We start from the raw sequence: 8,770 nt of genomic DNA, 5'->3' as shown, positions 1-8,770 counted from the left end.
ATAGTGTTAAACGGAAAACACGAAAAGATGAGAAAACTTGGAAAAGATTTGACCTACATGAGATGATAGTTTTGAAATGGAATAGGCAAAATGTAACATTCCAGACTGGATTAGTCTGATTTAGCATAGGATCCAGTGCGGGTTCTTTGAATAAGGTAATGAACCTTCAGGTCCCATAAAAGATGAGGCATTTCTTGTCACTTATTTACTGAAGAAGGACTTGAATGTCATGATGTAAGCTGATTGATTAGTGAAAATGGTGTTGCTTATTTAATGAACTTTCAGAAATATAAATTACACATTTCCGATGGGCTTTTGTTTTTCTGTGTTACAGTAATCCTCGGAGATCTGAACTTTTAACTATGATTAGAATGTTTCGATAGTAAAGTATGGATCGGACAAAATATTGCATGGTGCATCAACGGCACAACAATGAGATTACGCGATATTGTATCAATTACTTTTTTTGGCAATATGCCATATACGTAATAACGAATTCTTATTTGCATTCGTCGGGGGTTCGACTTGGTTTTTGCAGTTGTGCTTTAGTCGCGAACATTATCCCTGGCATAAATTAGACAGACACGATCCACAAACTGTAGCAGACCGCAATGCAGACATGGTCATCATCACACTAGCCCTCTGTCTCTTAGTTTATTGTTTCATGTTTTTATTAATATCACCTTTTATGAGACTGAATGCTAGACGATCAGAGTGGACATTGATTATGGCAAGTTTTAAGATGTGTGATATTAAAATGGAGGTGAGGTAACAGATACGTTAATCACACAGACCGAGTTCTTCATATCCGTTTGACAGCCGACATTTTAAGACGGAGATCAATATGGATTAATAAAAATTAAAACGTATAGATACAGAATTTATTCAATTTTAGTGTATTTATTTATTTGTAATCTATTTTTATTTGTGTGTTAACTTATAATATTAATTTATCTGCTGTTTTTTATGGTTTTGAAGCTTAGTCTCGCACATTACCTTAAGAACGTTGTGAAAGCTGTAACTGATATAGGGGATAGAGAGTCTTAATGACCCAAGAAGAGTTAATCAGAGAGACGTTAGTAGAGAAGGAGTTATAAAATAAAATAATTTCGGTTTCCTTTAAAGTGTTTGGTGAAATTGGAGAATGAAAGTCATGGTGTGTATGATAAAGAAACAAAGGAAGAAATTCAAGATAAGAAAATTAAAATTATTACATAAAGCCAGAGGAAAGTAAAAAGGAATGTGCAATAAAAAGTAGTGCTTAGTGGAGTAGGCCGACGAAACATCCATAGAACGCCGTTGGCCATAGGCTGTGTTTTATTACATGAAAATATGAATTCATTGTTAAAGCATACAAATATATATGCAGTATAATTAAATTACGAAATGGAGGTCAGTGCTCAGAACATCAGAGAGTCTTGTGGTAAGATCAAAATTATGAATTGAATTTAAAGACAGGCAAAATACGAAAAAGTTCTAATTTTAATATGCAAAGCAATGCGAATAACTACTGAAAGGGAAACAAAGAAATAAGAAAAGAGGTCAGAATAAGTTTGAGCCTAATCCATAGAGGGCTGAAGATTTGTTGTAATAGTTGTTCTGTTAGCAACTGGAATTAAAAAATGATCAAATTGTAATGATATTTAGTTCCAAACACACAATATCCGGTATAAAGGGCATGGAAAGGAAAGTTCACAGAATTGGCAAAGGAATACGAGGGCCCAGGTGCCAGCGATGAATTATCGTATTGAAAGCAGGAGTAGCCGTCATTCGCTTTCTAGAAAGAAAAAGAGAAAAGAGTCAAGCCTGGGGAACTAAAAGAAGAAAAAAAAGAGATGTATGCTTCCCACTAATATGACGTTTGAAATATGGTGCAACTCAGGTTAAGGTATGAGAGGGTGAAATAGAGAAAAGAAGGAAAGTTAAAAGAAGGAACAGGAGATGGGACATGGAGGCCAGTAAATCTCCATAGCTGATATCTCTCCCGAGACTTGACCCACACGCTCATGCCCGACTATTTTGACGCAAGAGACGCTTCATGCTCTTGTTTGAGGGCTTAGATGAAAATTATATGTCACTTCTGAGCCCATTTAAATCTTGTTACTTGTTAATCGCTGGGGGAAACAATGTATTTGTATAACCTTATATAAATTTATCCGAAGTCAGTCACATTCATTAATATTTTCTTGTATTTCTAACTCTTCCACTTTTTCTGAATGTGTTTTCGAAACAATGGTTCTATAGATCGTATACGATATCTAATCGATTTTTACTCAAATTTGTCCCATACGATTCCGATAAAAACATCCCTACTACAATAGGCCTTTTAGCTTACAAGTTCACGTAGTTTACAGCATGTTCTGGACGCTTCTGTGTAGAGAAACTCCCCGACTTACGTAATCGTTCCTTTAAGGAAGGCCTTGCGTAACTCGAGTTTTGCGTTAGAAGAAATTAGTTACTGTAATATACATACGTACGTATCTAAGCGTGTTCATGCTTTGTAGAAAGAAATTAAAGCAGGAAAATAAGTCTTTATAAGCATAGAAAACTAACATTTAAAAGAATAGAATTGTATTTCCATTTTGAACTTTAATTCTAGTGTTTATTGTGACTCACTGGCGACAACATAATGGGAGCATTTATCCCTATAATATTTCGGATTAGATTATTGATGCATACAAAATTTCATAGATTGAGGTTCGATCTCTGGCACGGGAAGTTGTTTTTCTTTTCTTCAGAGTAGATAGATTGCCTCTGAGACCAATTCATTCTCCTATGTACCGTAAACTCCATGCTAGGAATACAACGGCCGAAGCGTGAAATTGGCAACTCAACTACGTCTAGTGCACAGGTTAAGAACGCGTACATATTATTATGCCTCCAGCCTCCCACACGTCGTCATGACATGACGCTTCATTAACTGAGCAGCAACTTCCCTGTATCCTGTAGCAGTCCATTGAAGTGCTCTGCGGAACCCGATACTTCGCTCACGTTAATTTCAGAAAGCTTAAGAGAAGAGATGCACAAGGCAGAAAAAATAAGTATACCCTAAATGGTTATGTTGAAGGCGTATAGAGCGCAGAATTACTGAGTTTTGGACTTTGTTCATCATCCTCTATTCTAAAAACTAGAAAACAACTTTTCGGAAACTGGATCTGTTTCCGTCCTCAGATGAGGGGGGAGACATATACTGTGTTGGGTCTCATAGAAAGAGCTAACCGAGATCACTGATCCAGGGATGCCTTATTTTCTCAGTTTTTAAAATATCGGACAGTAGACAAATTTTAAAATCCAACAATTCTAAGAAAATAGTAAGTATTCCAGCACCTTATTTTCCGTTACTCTTCATTCTTCTTGTACTTTCCCCAGTTAAGACTTTTGCGCTTATTACAGTTTATTTTGAGGGGCTATGCTACAAGCCGGAAGGTCGCGGGTTCAAGTCCCGATGAGGTCATTGGATTTTTTCCGTTGATCTAATCCTTCAAGCCGCACTATGGCCCTGTGGTTGACTCAACCTCTAACAGAAATGAGTACCAGGAATTAATTAAATAGTTTTCCTGGGGAGTAAAGCGCGGCCGGCGCGTAAGGCTGACAACCTTACCGCTGTTTTTGAGCCGATTGTCTAGAGAAAATGTGGGACCCTCAGCGTCTCACAACCCTATGGGCCTTAACGGCCTGTTAGAGGGATAACTTTACTTTACTTTACTTTAGTTTACACTTTATTTTACTGCGGGTTTTATTGCACATTCACGTAAAGCGATAGGCTTTCCAATGAAGACAAAATTTCGTGGAATTCTTATTCAAATCTTGTTTTGGATTACTGTTATTTCCATTATTTTGTAACTTTTAGAATTATATCTCAGAAGACAGAAGTCTTCTTAACCATTGCTGTGAGAGGCTCAGGTCCCACTTCGCAATTTTCTTTGGACTCTACTTAAATATATGAATGCAAAGGAATGCAGCGCCGAAATTTCATCCCTCTATGTCCTTTTATGTTGTTAATCACACCAGAATTTTATGACCTCAGAATGCTTTTGTAGAATTATATCGCTGGTTTAATTTTGTAGAACTTGTACAAGCAGAATCCTTCGATAACGTGATTTTTTTTTCCAAATTTGGGCCAGCTGGCTACGTCTGTTTCTTTGTCTGTTATGGTGAGAAGCTAAAATGGTGTCGCTGAAGTCAGTGATTCAACCGTCTTACCTGCAACACGTCTTTCTAAAACTTATTTACAAGTTTCTTCACATCATATCATACTGCATGTTTCTGCAAATACTCTCTTTATCACGCGTTTAAAATTTTAGTGAAAATGTTTTTATTCCGTTTTGTAGCTTCAGTATTTGATATGTGGTCTCATCTATGCGTTTCTATATTTGTAACATGTATTAATGTTTCATGTTAGCATTTTAAACTCCTGATGATGGTCAGTGACGGTCGAAACATGTAGTGTGGTATGGATAAACTTTTAAATAAGTTTTAGAAAATCGTGTTGCACGTAAGACGATTGAATCAGTGACTTGAACAGTAAATGGTATGTAACGGGATACTGCAATATACTATTATAGAAATGTCTGTCGTTTCTGTTTATGCTGGAAAGCAAATGTGGAAAATAAACAGGGTATTTCAGCGAACCCCGAATCGATTGTAAATCAAATATACAGTGTTAGTATAAAATAAATAGACATTTTCAACGTTTTATAGAAACCGAAGTATTGTCGATATAGCCCAAATACTTAAATGTTTTTTCAGTATATGTCTTTAAGCTAGTATGACTACGTTACAAATGTTCTATGTGTGAGCCTTTTGTCACACGACAGATATCAATACGATAATCCAATTCGTTCCAAACACACCGGAGCATGTCCACGTCAACACACGTAACAGTTGTGATGCGTTGCTTTAGAGCGTTTACACTTACAGGAAGTGGAGAAATAAAAACTCTCTTTGATATTTCCCCACAAGAAAGAAAAATCAGTGGGAGTCATATCGGAACTCTTGATGGCCAACTTGTCAGCCCCATGCTCTGGTCTGTTGAGCGTGTTCAGAACGAACTGGGTTATCGTATTGATATCTGCCGTCTCACACATAGAACATTTGTAACTTAGTCACACAAACTTAAAGATATATACTAAATTCCATGTAAGTATTTTGGCTATATCAATAACACTTTGGTTGCTATAAAACTTTGAAAGTGTCTAGTTCTTTTATACTAACCCTGTACATGAGAAAATGGAAAATTGTAGTGTAATGAATAAACAACTGTCAGGGACCTTGTGTGCCCTTGTGTAGCTTCATATATTTGGATTTCCATTGTGTGTACCTTGTTTATTTTGTATTCTGTTTTGTATTGTTCCCTTTATGTATAGCCTTTCCTTGTCTGTATCAGTGTAAGATCTACTGCCACCGGGTTAACACTAAATTGCAGTAAAATTATAATAATAATTCAATTCAATTCGTGTTTATTTACGCGCAGACTTAACAGAACAGAGGCCAATAACAAAGTTGACACGAATACATAGAAATACATATATAACTAAAAGACAAAATACAAATAAGACAGTCTGTATAATGGCATTATATTATTAAAAATTCCAAGAAAAATTAAAGTTAGCATTAACAGGTGAGAAAATAAAATAAGTACATTTCGAATGGTTATTCCATTATGTGGTGAGAAAGGACAATACACATACATACATACATCCTAATTCAATTCAATTCAATTCATGTTTATTTACGTATAATTTATAATAATAATAATAAGCCTACCATAAAGTATACTTCATATGTGGATCTTAGCTTATTAATTCGTTTGTGCTCTTCTGTCGGAGCGCTTCTACCGAAACAGTTTCTACAGTACAAAAATTAACGTTAATCTCTCCATTTCCGTATCGCTTGCTGATTGATAAAGAGATACCAAAGTGTATGTGAGACCTTATGTAGCTTTCATAATAATATTATTTGTAGGTGCAGCCCTGAATACTGCGGTCGAGCAGTCAGCATTTGCGCTTGATACTCAGTAGACCCTGGGTGTAATAGTCGGTCGGATACAGGCTATCCTGAATGAGGATTTTCGTGGTTTCTCCTCAGTTCCTCCTTACAAATGCCACAATAGCACAAGTAATTGGGCTATACTGCTCCCTAACATATCCGATCTCAATTCATTATTCACTTATCATCCTAATATTCTACCTTATCTAACCGTAGCAACTGAAAATATCCTTACTGTAAACGAAACAGGTAAACTTTACTTTAAAAAAAAAAAGTAAAGCTATCCCTGTACCAGGCCGTGAAGGCCCACAGGGTTGTGAGACGTTGAGGGTCCCACATTATCTAGACAATCGGCTCAAAGATGGCGGTAAGGTTGTCAGCCTTACGCGCCGGCCGCGCCTTACTCCCCAGGAAACTTATTTAATTAATTCATGGTACTCATTTCTGTTAGAGGCTGAGTAAACCCCAGGGCCTAGTGCGGCTGGAAGGATTAAGTCAACTGAAAAAAATCCAATGACCTCATGGGGATTTGAACCCGCGACCTACCGGCTTGTCACCCAGGACATAATATGTTTAGAAAAATATCACACAGAAAAAAAGAGGTGATGTTATGCATTTGTGAAATTACTTTTACAGTGGTTGCAAAGTTTCTTTTACCAACGTATACACGCCATTTCTCTTGAGACCCAGAAAATCCTTTCTAAAGTTTTATTTTTTTTTTAGCTGGGGTATTTAATCTAGATATAAGGTTTGGCATTTCGTGGCCACAAAGACTGATGAAAAATAAAATCTTTGCTCTTTACTATATAAGATAAAGCGGAGCAATTGTGGATTTTCTGGGGAATGAAACATTTCAAGGAATTCCGATTCTGAAGAAATCCGATGATGTCGTATCCATGGAAACGGTGAAGTGCTCTCTCGCCTCCCTTATTCAGTCTCCAAATAATGATTGCTTTCATAGATTGCAGAGATAACGCGGAAACTAAAGCTTCCATGTAACTTCTTGAACTATGGATGCAGCATTTACATTGACTGAGTCAAGCGTGCATTTCTTTTTACGTCAATGTCCCTCCAATTCTAAATAAACAGCAAGGACTTGTGATGCCTACTTTTTAAAAATAATAATTGTTCATTGTTGCTCATTCTTGTATATTGCCACCGATGTCATGGATTTCTGCTGCAAAATTATTTAAAGTTCTAAGTAACCTTAATTTCTTTCCTACGTTACGCCTCTAAGAGCTAATACAAGATTTTCACACAGAACGTGCAGGAATGTTCCTGATCAGTCACTATAATGTGACCTAATTTACTGCGATATCTCAGCATTTGCCTGTAGGGACTGAGAAATACCTAAATATTTATTCAATTTAAAAAATAATTTAACATTTCCAAAATTATTGGATATATGACAGGTCTAATCCTTTCATAACGACTACTTAAAAACTATCCGGCATGGTTTGAAAAACACTCTTAACACTCTAACACTCTAACTTTCGTGTCATTCAGTGGTCACATGACATTTTCACTCTTCTACTTTACACCTTGCTCTAGATCTGCTTAACTAATTTATTAGTTATCATTTTCATAGATAATTTGAAATATATCCAAAAGACTACAAATGGAATTGTTGCGCTGCACATGTTGTTCCTTATGTTTTTCAAACAGCCTACAGTAATGGACGTTTAGACCTAGTGCACTTGAATATGTCTGGAACATGAAGTATTTCATTTGCTACCGGGCACAAATGTATTGTCTTAATGACGTGATTGACAAAGTATTAGGGACAGGAAATGAATATTATTGTAGACATTAATTTCATATATCGGTTATGGTATATTAAAATAACATGACATAAAGAAGAAAACCTCGTTGTAAGTAAAGTGACTTTATGTCTATTTATTGCTTCAAATTATACATCACTTTCATAAAATTAGACATGTAGCCCATTCCAATTTCAACTTCCACAGACTGACGAGAAATTGCATGTCAACATGTCGAGGTTACATTCAGAAATACTTGAAGTACCGTATTTACGCATGTATAGGCCGCACATTTTTTGCCAGAAATTCAAGAGGAAAACTGGGGTGCGGCTTATATTCGAAATATTCGAAATCACACTTCATTTAAAAAAATTATATTCATAATTAGTAATACAGGGTGTTCTACTCCTGAAATAATATTCCAAGAAAATTATTTTTTCTATAATTTCTGTCTGAAAATTGTGCTGCGGCCTATACACGCACGCGGCCTATACATGCGTAAATACGGTATTTGAAATTGTTTCGTTTTCGATCTACCATGAACATCAACAAGATAAACTGTTGTCATTATCAGTAGCAATAACAGCAACGGAAATGTGTAAATTGTGTTAGCAGTTTTAAAATATGGGTTCCAAAGCGAACCTGCTATACAAGAAATATAATATAGAAAACACTCCATAATTTTTTTATTATAATACAACCACTGTTTTCTCAGAAAGCTTCAGATTAGCAAGTGCTCTTTGAGCATTACATAATAATAGTCCACAAGCGTAACGTCATATTTCTTTGTCGTTGGCCCTGGCTTGAGGAACAAATTTACATAAAGATATAAGGATTTCCTCTGAGCCTTGCCCATGTTATTTGAGACAGCGTCCAGTAGACTTAGTAGGTTAGCTTTGGCTCAGTTTTCAGGCCACGAATAAGCACGGACAGTAAATATCTACACAAATAGACCCGTTGAACAAAGTCGGTTCTTGAGCTCCGTCTTCAGACAAGAAGTAGCAGTCTGAAGATGGAGTCAG

Source organism: Cryptotermes secundus, unplaced genomic scaffold (genome assembly GCF_002891405.2).
Source record: "Cryptotermes secundus unplaced genomic scaffold, Csec_1.0 scaffold979, whole genome shotgun sequence".
Lineage (NCBI taxonomy): Eukaryota > Metazoa > Arthropoda > Insecta > Blattodea > Kalotermitidae > Cryptotermes > Cryptotermes secundus.
This window is presented reverse-complemented; position numbering follows the sequence as displayed.